Source organism: Heteronotia binoei, chromosome 12 (genome assembly GCF_032191835.1).
Source record: "Heteronotia binoei isolate CCM8104 ecotype False Entrance Well chromosome 12, APGP_CSIRO_Hbin_v1, whole genome shotgun sequence".
In the NCBI taxonomy this organism is placed as follows: domain Eukaryota; kingdom Metazoa; phylum Chordata; class Lepidosauria; order Squamata; family Gekkonidae; genus Heteronotia; species Heteronotia binoei.
Genome location: NC_083234.1, coordinates 71,843,282 through 71,855,325, shown reverse-complemented (window position 1 = coordinate 71,855,325; position 12,044 = coordinate 71,843,282). Strand labels below are relative to the sequence as shown.

At 46.5% G+C, this 12,044-nt stretch overlaps 2 protein-coding genes across 2 annotated transcripts in view; one reads left to right on the top strand and one right to left on the bottom strand.

Annotated features, from left to right (window-relative positions):
• TTF1 (transcription termination factor 1) overlaps positions 1 to 3,766 on the bottom strand; it is a 45,641-nt gene extending 41,875 nt beyond the window's left edge. Inside the window, exon 1 of the mRNA XM_060251584.1 lies at positions 3,050 to 3,766. The gene's annotated coding sequence lies outside the window, so the exon portion shown is untranslated. The remainder of the gene's footprint in view (positions 1 to 3,049) is intronic.
• SETX (senataxin) overlaps positions 3,432 to 12,044 on the top strand; it is a 106,309-nt gene continuing 97,696 nt past the window's right edge. Inside the window, exon 1 of the mRNA XM_060251588.1 lies at positions 3,432 to 3,635. The gene's annotated coding sequence lies outside the window, so the exon portion shown is untranslated. The remainder of the gene's footprint in view (positions 3,636 to 12,044) is intronic.

Here is a 12,044-nt window from a genome sequence, read left to right as displayed (position 1 = left end):
TTGTCTCTTCAAGTAGCTCTTATTAGCATCTCTTAAGAGCCCAGATGCTGCTGCAATGCCTGAGGCCAGATTCCCCCACCCTTCCTGCTTGTTTCTGAGCTCAGAGACAACCTTTTAAAGCTGGCTTGCCACCTCTCCAGGAGGCAAGGCATTTCTCCACATAGCCAATCCTCCAAGAGCTTACAGGGCTCTTAGTACAGGGCCTACTGTAAGCTCTTGGAGGATTGGCTACATCATGGGTGAGCAGCCTAATACACAAAGGAGTTCCTGCTACAAAAAGCTCTGGGAGCACCAAACCTTTTCTAACGTTGTTGCCCTCTTCTGCATTATTTCAGCTTCTACAATACCCTTTTTGAGACATGGCTGCTGGAACCATACACAGTATTCCAAACATAGTTGCGACATAAACCTATATGGTTATAATGCTGGCTTTTAGTTCTATGCTGATGTGGCAGGTTGAATTAAATGACCAGGAGAATTGATTTTGGAAAATTGATTAAGACCCCAAAGCCAGGGAAATGCAGAGAAATAATTTAAAGAGTGTGTGATGTGAAATCTGTCTATCTGCTTGCGAAAGAGAACTGAAGCTGTAGCCTACAGTAAAGAGGAAGTAGCTTTGTGGTTGGCTATGCTTTGCTGCTTGCCAAGAGCTTGCTGAAACAGAAGAATATGGCAACCCGGGATGTGAGGCAATGGTGCTCGCTAAGATGCATTACACAGGAAATGGTTAGTTGTGTGGTTAGGCCTAAAGCATCAGAGGGCATGGGAAATGTTTAGCTTCATTTACACGGGAAACTATGTAGTCAAAGGTGCTGTGAAGGCAAAAGGTAAAGACCATGTATGGAAAGCGTGTACCAAGTGCTTGAGGTGCACCAATCAAGTGTTGGTCTCCACCCTATTCCTGTATGATGTATTATCCTGAACAATGTAGGACCAATGCAAGCTTTAAAAGCTCATGTGCTTTCTTGTGCTGGAGTTCAGACTTGACCTTCAGGCATGAGCCCTCAGTCTGACCTCATGCATGCATGATCTAAATAAAGAATGCTGTTTTCTTGATTTTGCCTCCGGCCTGATCCGTCACGGAAGCAAACTTCTAAGTGATTCTTGCAGACAGTTTTCTGCTACACTGGCAAGACGTTTGCCGTAACGATGCCGCACAGTGAATTGTCACTTTCACCAAACCATTCGCTATGCCTCCAACATCTCTCAGACTCCACCAGTTCTCCTGGAGCTTACAGTATGCCCTGTAAGCCCTTGGAGGATTGTGTGACTGAACAACTATGTTATGATCGTCGTTGATAATATTAACACCCAGTGTCTGAGGAAGTGTGCCTGGACACAAAAGCTCACACCTAGAATAAAACTCGGTTAGTCTTAAAGGTACCACTGGACTCTTTAAAAAGGTTAAGGTAGTCCCCTGTGCAAGCACCAGTCCTTTTCAACTCTGGGGTGACGTTGCTTTCGTTCTAATATTAAATCCTGTGTAATAATAATAATAAAAACAAAAGTCCATATAGTTAAAGCGATGGTATTCCCAGTAGTAATGTATGGCTGTGAGAGCTGGACCATAAGGAAGGCCGAGCGCAGAAGAATAGATGCTTTTGCGATGCAGTGCTGGAGAAGACTCTTGAGAGTCCCTTGGACTGCATGAAGATCCAATCAGTCAGTCCTAAGGGAAATCAACCCAGACTGTTCCCTGGAAGGTCAGATGCTGAAGCTGAAGCTCAAATACTTTGGCCACCCAATGAGAAGGGAGCACTCACTGGAGAAGACCCTGATGCTGGGAAAGACAGAAGGCAAAAGAAGAAGGAGATGGCAGAAGATGAGTGCAGAAGAATAGATGCTTTCGAACTGTGGTGCTGGAGAAGACTCTTGAGAGTCCCTTGGACTGCAAGAAGATCCAATCAGTCAGCTCTAAGGGAAATCAACCCAGACTGTTCCATGGAAGGTCAGATGCTGAAGCTCAAATACTTTGGCCACCCAATGAGAAGGGAGCACTCCCTGGAGAAGACCCTGACGCTGGGAAAGACAGAAGGCAAAAGAAGAAGGGGACGGCAGAAGACGAGTGCAGAAGAATAGATGCTTTCGAGCTGTGGTGCTGGAGAAGACTCTTGAGAGTCCCTTGGACTGCAAGAAGATCCAATCAGTCAGCTCTAAGGGAAATCAACCCAGACTGTTCCCTGGAAGGTCAGATGCTGACGCTCAAATACTTTGGCCACCAAATGAGAAGGGAGCACTCCCTGGAGAAGACCCTGACGCTGGGAAAGACAGAAGGCAAAAGAAGAAGGGGACGGCAGAAGACGAGTGCAGAAGAATAGATGCTTTCGAGCTGTGGTGCTGGAGAAGACTCTTGAGAGTCCCTTGGACTGCAAGAAGATCCAATCAGTCAGCTCTAAGGGAAATCAACCCAGACTGTTCCCTGGAAGGTCAGATGCTGACGCTCAAATACTTTGGCCACCAAATGAGAAGGGAGCACTCCCTGGAGAAGACCCTGACGCTGGGAAAGACAGAAGGCAAAAAAAGAAGGGGATGGCGGAAGATGAGTGCAGAAGAATAGATGCTTTCAAGCTGTGGTGCTGGAGAAGACTCTTGAGAGTCCCTTGGACTGCAAGAAGATCCAATCAGTCAGTCCTAAGGGAAATCAACCCAGACTGGTCCCTGGAAGGTCAGATGCTGAAGCTCAAATACTTTGGCCACCAAATGAGAAGGGTGCACTCCCTGGAGAAGACCCTGACGCTGGGCCGCTGTGTGACACAGAATGTTGGACTGGATGGGCCATTGGCCTGATCTAACATGGCTTCTCTTATGTTCTTAAGGCAAAAGAAGAAGGGGACGGCAAAAGATGAGATGGCTGGACAGCATTACTGATGTAACAAACACGAATTTGAGCAGACTTCGGAGGATGGTGGCAGACAGGAGGGCCTGGCGTGTCTTTGCCCATGGGATCGCAAAGAGTCGGACTCAACTGTGCGACTGAACAACCACAACAAATAATAATATAGATCCCCCCTCCTTCAGCCCATCCAAGTCCCCCCGAACATTCACTCACTCGTCCACACCAGCACGCCTCCCGCACGTCCCGCCTTCTCTGTATCCACTTCCTCAGGGAGAAAGAGAGGAAGACGGCTAGAGAGTCAGTCGAGCGGACGCCGTCTAAAAAACCTTCGCGGTCACTTCCTTCCCTACAGGGAGATGGGGAATCACCACAGAGAAGCCGCAGGGCAGAGCGACGCGACGCCGCACCTCAACCCCGACCAACGGCTGCTTTCGGTTTTGTTTTGCTTGCCGGAAATTAGGGCTTTCGCGCAGGCCCCTTTAAGCCTTTCCCCTGTTTCGGCGGCTAACGGGACCGGAAGAGGGGGAGCCGAGCGCGAGAGAACTAAAGCAACGCTGAAGAGATTATTTCTCCCCTCAGGCTACTGTGCCGCTCTAGGCTTTCCCACTCGGATGTTTCGAGGCAGAGGCGACCGGAAAAGGGAGACGAAACAGCTTCGGGGGAGGGGCCGGAAGTGGCGCCAGCGAGGGCGGAGGGGCTGGCGGCGCCGGGCCTGAGGGAAGGAGGGAAAAAGGGGTGAGGCGCAGTTGGTGGGCCCATGGCCTGGCTCGGCCCCGGAGACCGCCGCGGGAAGAAAAAGGTGAGCGGCGAAGAAGCGGGTGGAGGGGGAAGCTCCGGCGCTGCCGCTTGTCTCGCCTCAGAAACGGTCAAGAGAATGGCCCCCGTCGCCCCTCCCCTCCCACGCAGGCCCCGCCCCGAAAATGGCCTCCCGGGGTCTCCTGGCCCCATCGTTTCTTATGTGGACTGTTTTAAAGTTACAATGTGTGTGGTCTAGGTCAGCCGTATCGAGGTCCGTTCTCTTCGAGTCTCCACAGAGTGGCTTGAAACTGCAGCCTTTTTGAAGCAATTTTTACGACATTGATAAGCACTTTATTGAATATTTTCAAAAATATATACACCACATTTTGCAGAGAGCCAGTTTGGTGTAGTGGTGAAGTGTGCGGAGTCTTATCTGGGAGAACCGGGTTTGGTTTCTCACGCCTCCGCTTGCTGGAATGGCCTTGGGTCAGCCGTAGCTCTTGCAGAGTTGTCCTTGAAAGGGCAGCTGCTGTGAGAGCTCTCTCCGCCCCACCCACCTCACAGGGTGTCTGTTGTGGGGGGAGAAGATATAGGAGATTGTAAGCCGCTCTGAGCCTCTGATTCAGAGAGAAGGGCGGGGTATAAACTGCAGTCATCTTCATTAGTGGGCCGTGGTCTTTTGCTTTTGTTGCATTTGCTATCAGGCACTGCTTCCCCGTTTGTATTTGGTCCCATAATTTCCACCACCGGCAGAGTTCTTTTCTGTCCACCCAGCCTGGAATTGGCTCCTTGTTCTGGCTGAAGCTGGTCCACTCCCCCTTCTCCTCCCCTCCGTAGGATCCTCAGGAGAAGCTCCCACCTCCCATGCCACCTCCCGCCGAGGAAACGGCGATATTCATCTCTCCCCCCTCCCCCCCCCCCGTGCGCAAACCGAGGCTCGGGAAAGTAGGACCATCAGTCGATGAGCGGGAGAGAAGGAATTTAGAATAATTTTGATGCAGTACAAAAGAAAGAAAAAATAGCCCGGAGCCGAGTGCTTGAAAGGAGCTCTTAAAAGGCTTGCAACTTTGCAAAAGAGCGGTGTAGAGGATGCAGCGATGCAGTTTAAAAGCATTGAAGAGGGAAAGTTGACAGTGCTAGCTGAGACATGATCTGTTTACTGGAATATGCCTTTCCTCAATGTATCATATGCAGTCTAACATGTTCTGGCTTGGAGATTGTCTGGTTTCTCTCTGTCTCTTCTTCCCAGTCTTGGAGGCTGATAGTATCAATATTATTGGTATCCAATGTAGCATAACAATATGAGTAAATTAATAAAGTAATGCTATTATGTGGGGATCTAGTGTTGGAGAGCTGTGGCGTAGTGCATGGTCTACATGGAGAAGGCCTAAGCCCAGCCTTCTCCAGCTAACTGGATGTGAAAGACATCTGCCTAAACCGGTAGAGAACAACCCGTTGTAAAACACAGTAGAGGACTAGAGAGATCAGTACCCTGATCCAGTATTAAAATAACTGTATGTGTGTGTGCACCTTACAGGTGCTATAGCAGGTGTTTTTGTTATCTGCCTTTTATGGTCTGGTTGGCTGTTTTATTTCATCTGCTGCACTTTTCTTTTGTTAAAGCCCTGTGCCGAGCATTCATAAAATATGTAGTTAGTCTGCTAACGTACATTCCGATCAGTATGTTTATTTGTTATGAATATGTGTCCCCTTTCTGCCTTTTATCTTTCAGGCAGTTTGCAATAAAAATTACATATTCGGTATCATAAAGCAGAACACTGTTTGGAGCAGTTTCATACTTAAAAGCTAATTTGTGGAGTTTAGTTAGGAGTTTTGTTCTGAGGACTCATGGAAGTTCTAAAAATTTAGCTCACATCTTATAGGTTACACAAATGTTTTATAAGATTTGGGATGGTTATACAAGTTCCATCAACAGTCCTTGTGATATTAGTATAATTCAGCATTTTTTACTACTTCCTTCCTGCATCAAAACAGGACTTGGGACTTTTATCTTTCTTACCTGTGACTATTGAAACAAAACTTGAGACCTGCAGTAGGAGCATTATGTAGCTCACCAAAATTAGTGGTTTCTTACTGTTTCTAATAAGATATGAATTTTATATAATTGCATTTCAATGTGTGCTTCCTCCATTTCATGAACATATGAAGCTGCCTTCTACTGAATCAGACCCTCTTGGGTCCATCAAAGTCAGTATTGTCTTCTCAGACTGGCAGCGGCTCTCCAGGGTCTCAAGCTGAGGTTTTTCACACCTATTTGCCTGGACCCTTTTTTGGAGATGCCAGGGATTGAACCTGGGACCTTCTGCTTCCCAAGCAGATGCTCTACCACCGAGCCACCGTCCCTCCCATGGCTCCTTTATCTTCCTGTCCCCCCTCCCCTGAACTCAGTGAAATGAATTCGAAGTGGTTCCACTCATAGAATGTGAATAAATGGGTTCTAGTCTTAAAGCTTCTGCTGGAATAAAACTTACTAGGGTTCTAAGGGATGATTACAGACCAGCACTTTGGGCTGACTCAGAGATGCCTCAGAAATCAACCCCCCAAAATCCTTCCACACACAAACATCCGCTATCCATCCTCATCCCGTATTCACCCCATCCTCCAGTGGCCTCCTAGAAGTGGAAGAGCGGAAGTGAGGCACCTTGGTGGTGTGAAACTGCCAAGCTGCCCCCAGCCATTTCTGGTTTCTTTTCTTGTAAAACCTTGGCAGAGTGCATGAATGCTTGACTTTGGGAGCAGTCTGGCTTCTGAGGCGCCTCCCCATCTGAACATGCCAAGTCACCTTGCAGATGGGATGGAGCTTACCTCACTAGGGAGCGTATGAAGGCTTCAGGGCAGCTCTTCGCGGGCTGGCCCAATTTGGGATGCCTCCGACCCGTCCCTAAATGCCTGTCTGCTAGCAGCAGTGTCCCAAGCCTCTTTATTTTGAAGAGAGTTGTCGCTTGTCCTCTTTCAGTGATCGTTTCCGTCATTGCTACACAGCCTCCAAAATGTCTCAAGATGTTTTTGCTTTCTTGTTTCAGTGTTGGGAATTTTTTTCAAAAAAAAAATTCTGATTAAATATTGTTCCCTGGAGTAGATGAACTCTTCTCCTGGGTATGTGCTCTGTGCAGGATTGTCAACAATTCTGTTTTCCCACCAAGGCTATGTCTTCTCCTGTCATGAGCTAGAAACTGAGACTCCCACAGGGAGGCAGTCTGCATCCATGGAGAAGTGGCAGGCAGTTTAACCAGATAAGATTCAAAGTGGAAGCACACTGAAGATATTATCAGTATCCTAGAAGGTGAACGACTGTTTGAATACAAATGTGGAGTTTCAGAACAGCCAGTGGTACTGACATTATTTTTCTAGAAATACATTTCACTTAGAATCTGTTCTATATTGTGTGTTGACAGGATTTATGGGTTGAAAATAACAGCGATGTAGTGTATTGTGTGTCATATCCTACAATAGCTCCCTGATCACGTTGAGTTGGTGGGTAGTATTTGTGTTAGGGACTAGGTTGGCACGTGGATTTAGTCGATGATCCCCGTGTAAATGCTGGCATCCTTATAGCTCTTACTGGAGTCTTCTGTAGCATTTGATATGGTGAACCATGCCATCGAGGAGATCGTGCTTTGAACTGGTTGAGATCTTTTCTTATAGGGCAAGCTTATCCTGTGGGGTTCCACAGGAAAGGAAAAGGAAAGGTCGCCTGTGCAAGCACCAGTCGTTTCCGACTCTGGGGTGACGTTGCTTTCACAACGTTTTCACGGCAGACTTTTTACTGGGTGGTTTGCCATTGTCTTCCCCAGTCATCTACACTTCCCCCTCAGCAAGCTGGGTACTCATTTTACTGACCTCGGAAGGATGGAAAGCTGAGTGAACCTGGAGCCAGCTACCTGAAATCCCAGCTTCCACCGGGGATCAAACTCAGGTCATGAGCAGAGCTTTAACGCTCTGCAGCTTTAACGCTTTGTGCCACTTGGCTCATAACCAGGTTTTTTTTTCTTTGGCGGGGGGCACTGGGTGGGACACCAATTTAATTAAATTAAAAAATTGTATCCAGTGGAGAAATCATGCTACTGCTGTGGTGCATCTTCAGAGAGGAGCTTTAAAGTTTAAACCCCTTCTCTGCTCAGCTGGCAGGCAGGAGGAAGAGAGGGGAAGTGCAGTGGGAGCCAGCACAGAACGAACTGCATGGTTGAAATCGGTCACCCCAGGGTCCCTTGCCCACTGAGAGTAGGGGCACCCCTAATTTGAGAGGTGGCACCACTTCTAATGTCCTGCCACTGTCCAGAATGTTCTGTTTTATCTCACATGCTAGTTAATCTCTGTGGGCATTTTCACACGCACTAAATAACACACTTCCAATGCATGTTGCAACTGGATTTTACAATGTGAAATGTCAAAATCTACTCACAAACGTTGGCTGGAGTGGATTGAAACTGCATTATTTAGCATGCGTGAAAGTGTCCTTAGGTGTAATGTTGGAGTTGGGGGTTGTAACATATGCTCATATCACTCAGTTCTATATTTCTTTGTCCAACCCCACTGCAGTGCAGTAGAGGCCCTGAAGCATTACCTAGATGTGGAGGTTAAATGGTTAAAGGTTAATGAGTTGAAACTGAATTGCAGCATCCATGATTATAGTTAAATAGGTCTTTCATATCTGTTAGAATTTGTATTCTTGAATTCTGCTATGTGGATGTAATCCATTTGAAGATTATTTATCTTTAAGAGAGGTAGTTAATATGTACATCTATCTAAAAATAGGTGTCCTGACTAACACATCAAAACCCAGCCCAAACCCCTGGACCTGGAAACCCAAAATTGGGGAAGCGCATTCCTTCTATGATGCCAGCACCCACTAAGAAGGGATCTTTAGAAGTCTGACCCGTAAGGGGGTGAAAAGCAGTAAAATGTGTTTTTGCGAAGGGTACAGCTTTGCTGTATGTTTGGCAGGTTGCTGTCTGCTTGCACGCCCTTCTCTCTGATTGGTCAGCTGTGGAGTTCTGGGTTCTGACGTGAAAATCAGTTAAAGGAGACTGCAGACAGTTGAAGCACACTCCTCTCTCTCTGATTGGTCAGCTGTGGAGCTCTGTGTTATGAGATGAAAATCAGTTAAAGAAGACTGCAGACAGTTGAAGCCCACTCCTCTTTCTGATTGGTCGACTGTGGAGTTCTGTGTTCTGTGGTGAAAATCAGTTAAAGGAGACTGTAGACAGCTGAACCACACTCTTCTCTCTGATTGGTCAGTTGTGGAGCTCTGTGTTCTGAGGTGAAAATCAGTTAAAGGCGACTGCAGACAGTTGACGCCCACTCCTCCTTCTGATTGGTCAGCTGCGGAGTTCTGTGTTCTGAAATAAAAATCAGTTAAAGGAGATTGCATACAGTTGAAGACGGTTGGTCTTCAGGGAACCTCTGTGTATTCAAGACTCCTGAATAGGTTTTCTCATAAAAGTTGGTATGGCACTTGAATTTATAAATGTTCATGGGGAGATAGTACAGGACTTTTCTAGGAGCCATTTTAATGCATGCTTCCCTTATGAACCTGAACAACTGTCCACCATCACCCCTCCCTTAGTCCCCTTCACGCCACCCTCCTGGCTTCCCAGCCCATAAGCTTCTCCTCAAAGTGGAGCTCCGGTGATGCTGCTGTGGAATTTCAACTCAACACAGACTCTGCTGTGGCCCTAGACTGCGAGTGAAGGCACTCTACAGGTGCATCATTGAGGCCACATTGCTCACCAGTAGTGCTCGAGGGGAGTTGGTGTTCATTATCACTCATACCATCAGATAACCCCTTTGAGTTCAGGAGGCTGCAGTTCCCCCTCAAGGTCTACTTTGCTGTGGCCATCAACAGGTCTCATGGACAGACACTGAAGGTGGCAGGAAGGCTGCGTCTCACGTGGGTGGTTCTACATGGTCTGCTCCATAGTGTGCTCACCCAGCAGCCTGGTGATCCTAGCTCTTGAGGACAGAACCACCTGTGTGGCCTACAAAGAGGTTCTTCAGTAGTGGAGAAAAGGTATAGGGTCCTATTTGGGAGATGGGGATTGGCACCAAGTTGGCATGCAAAGGGTCAGTTGGGATCAGATGTTCTCCTTTACCCACCCACCCCCCTCGCTTCGTTTAATTTAAAACTTATCTTCTGGTGGAAAAAGTGCATGTATTATTGGGTTGCGTTTATTTCAGCTCTGAAGTCCTCGACAATCGACATGAAGTTTGGTGCTCATTTCTAAAACAGCACATGAATGTGTTGGAAAGTTTCCCCTAATATTCTCTTCTCTATTGGAAAAGATTTTATCCACTGAGATGTTCCAGTGTACACACACACACACACACACACCCGGCTGATATTTGAGGCTGAAGAAGGTTAAGGGTCCTGTTTGGGGAATGGGGATTGGCACCAAGTTTGCATGCAAAGGGTCAGTTGGAATCAGATGTTCTCCCTCGCTCCATCCCCACCTTCAGATTCTCCCTCCTCAGGATCTTCAGAGAGAGACCAGCCTAGGAGAAAAAGGTTTAAAACTGCTTTCATTCACAAGAAGTGCCAAAACGAGAATAAGAGGGGACAGAGAAAAGTCTCTAATTGCTCTTAATTTCTCCCTGGAGCGGAAAAAACAATGGCATCATCTTCCACCAACCCAGATGTTAGTGGTTTTTAAAAGCCCCCCAAAAACTGACAGACTGTGCATTCCCTGAGTTTTTCAGGGAGGTTATGCAGGCTGAATGGGCAGTAGCTGGATATGGTACTTCATTACAATTGATTGCGGCGGGGGGGGGGGGGGGCAGGCGGAGTGTCTCTTCAACATGGCGGACGCATTCTAAGATAGCTCCGACCTCTTTCCCTCCCTTACCTTGAAGAAATCGCTATGGATAGCTCCAGACGTGAAATATGAGGAGGAGCGCGCAGAAGACCCCCCAGATCAACTAAAAAAGACAGCTAAGTTGGTAGAAAGCTTTTTTACTCCTGCATTTAATAGAAAATCCCAGGGTGATAAAAGCTCTCCAGTGCTAGACAAAATAGCGCCCGTTACTAATTCTCCCCGCTCTGATTCCAATATGGAGAATGACGAGGCCCCTATTACAAAAAAAGACCTGCTTTTAAAGATGAGATTTGCATGTTCTTTACAAACTTGATGACTAACTTCAACCAATGAATGCTAAACTTGACTCCCTCGCTTCAGACCTGAAAGAAACTTCTAAGGTGGCAGAAAATGCCACAGAGATGTTATATGCTGCGCAAGATGAAATTAAGGCCCTACAAAGCTTTGAGACTAGGGCAACGTAAAAAATTATGGCGCTAGAAAATCGCTGGCGGGAGCAAAACTTGATAGAAGAGGGGGATAGAGGAGGGCACGGAAGACAATAATTCCATAACAAAATTCATGATAGATTGGCTTGACAAGACTCTGAATATTGATGGGATATCACTTAATACCATAAATAAAGCATACAGGATAGGGTCAAAAGCCCTTATTGGGAAAAATAGACCTAGAGATATCCTCATACAATTCAATGCAACAGAGCTTAGGGACGCAGTTCTAAAGGAGGCGTGAAAAAATGATTTGAAATTTAAAGGGAAGAAAGTGCTTGTCCTCACAGATCTATCACCAGAGACACTAAAAAAATGAAGAATGCTTAGGGTTGTATCATCAAAGCTTTTTGTGAAGAAAATTAGATTTCGTTGGAGCCCGGTGTCGGATATTCTGGTTTTCAAAAATGGCGTGCTTTTCCAAGCCTCGGATGGAGTCACAGGCAAAGCGTTATTAGCGGCTCTTAATGTCCCTATCACACAAGAAGAAGAAGAAATGCTGCTCTCTACTGTCCACTTCTTAGTTTTCTCTACTGAAAACGAGGCTAGATAAACTTTTTTTATACTAAGGTGCTATGCATTGGTGTATATGTTAAAATTAGCAAACTTATTAACCTAATTTTTATTTTATTTATTTATTTGTTTATTTATTTATTTAAATTTCTATCCCGCCCTCTCCGCATGCGGACTCAGGGCAGCTAACAACATACATTTTTACAATTTAACCAATAAAACTACAATTTAAAGTTATTTAAAACACTTAAACATTAAAACATTCCATTGCATTTTTGGTGCTGTATCACTATGATATAATTTAACATAAATATAAATGTAAATGGTGATCATGGTACTCTTTAATGGTGTCAAGTGGCAGCTCTCTCCCAAATTAGGTTAGATCTCAAAGGCCTGTCGAAACAGTTCGGTCTTACAGGCCCTGTGGAAAGTGGAAAGATCCCGCAGGGCCCTTATGGCCTCTGGGAGAGTATTCCACAATTCTGGCGCTGCCACCGAGAAGGCCCTAGCTCACGTCTCCCGCAACGTAGCCTCCCTTGGTCCAGTGATGGACAACAGATTTTTTGTCCCTGAACGCAGTGCTCTCCGGGGAACGTGTGGGGAAAGGCGGTCCCGCAGATAGACAGGCCCCTGACC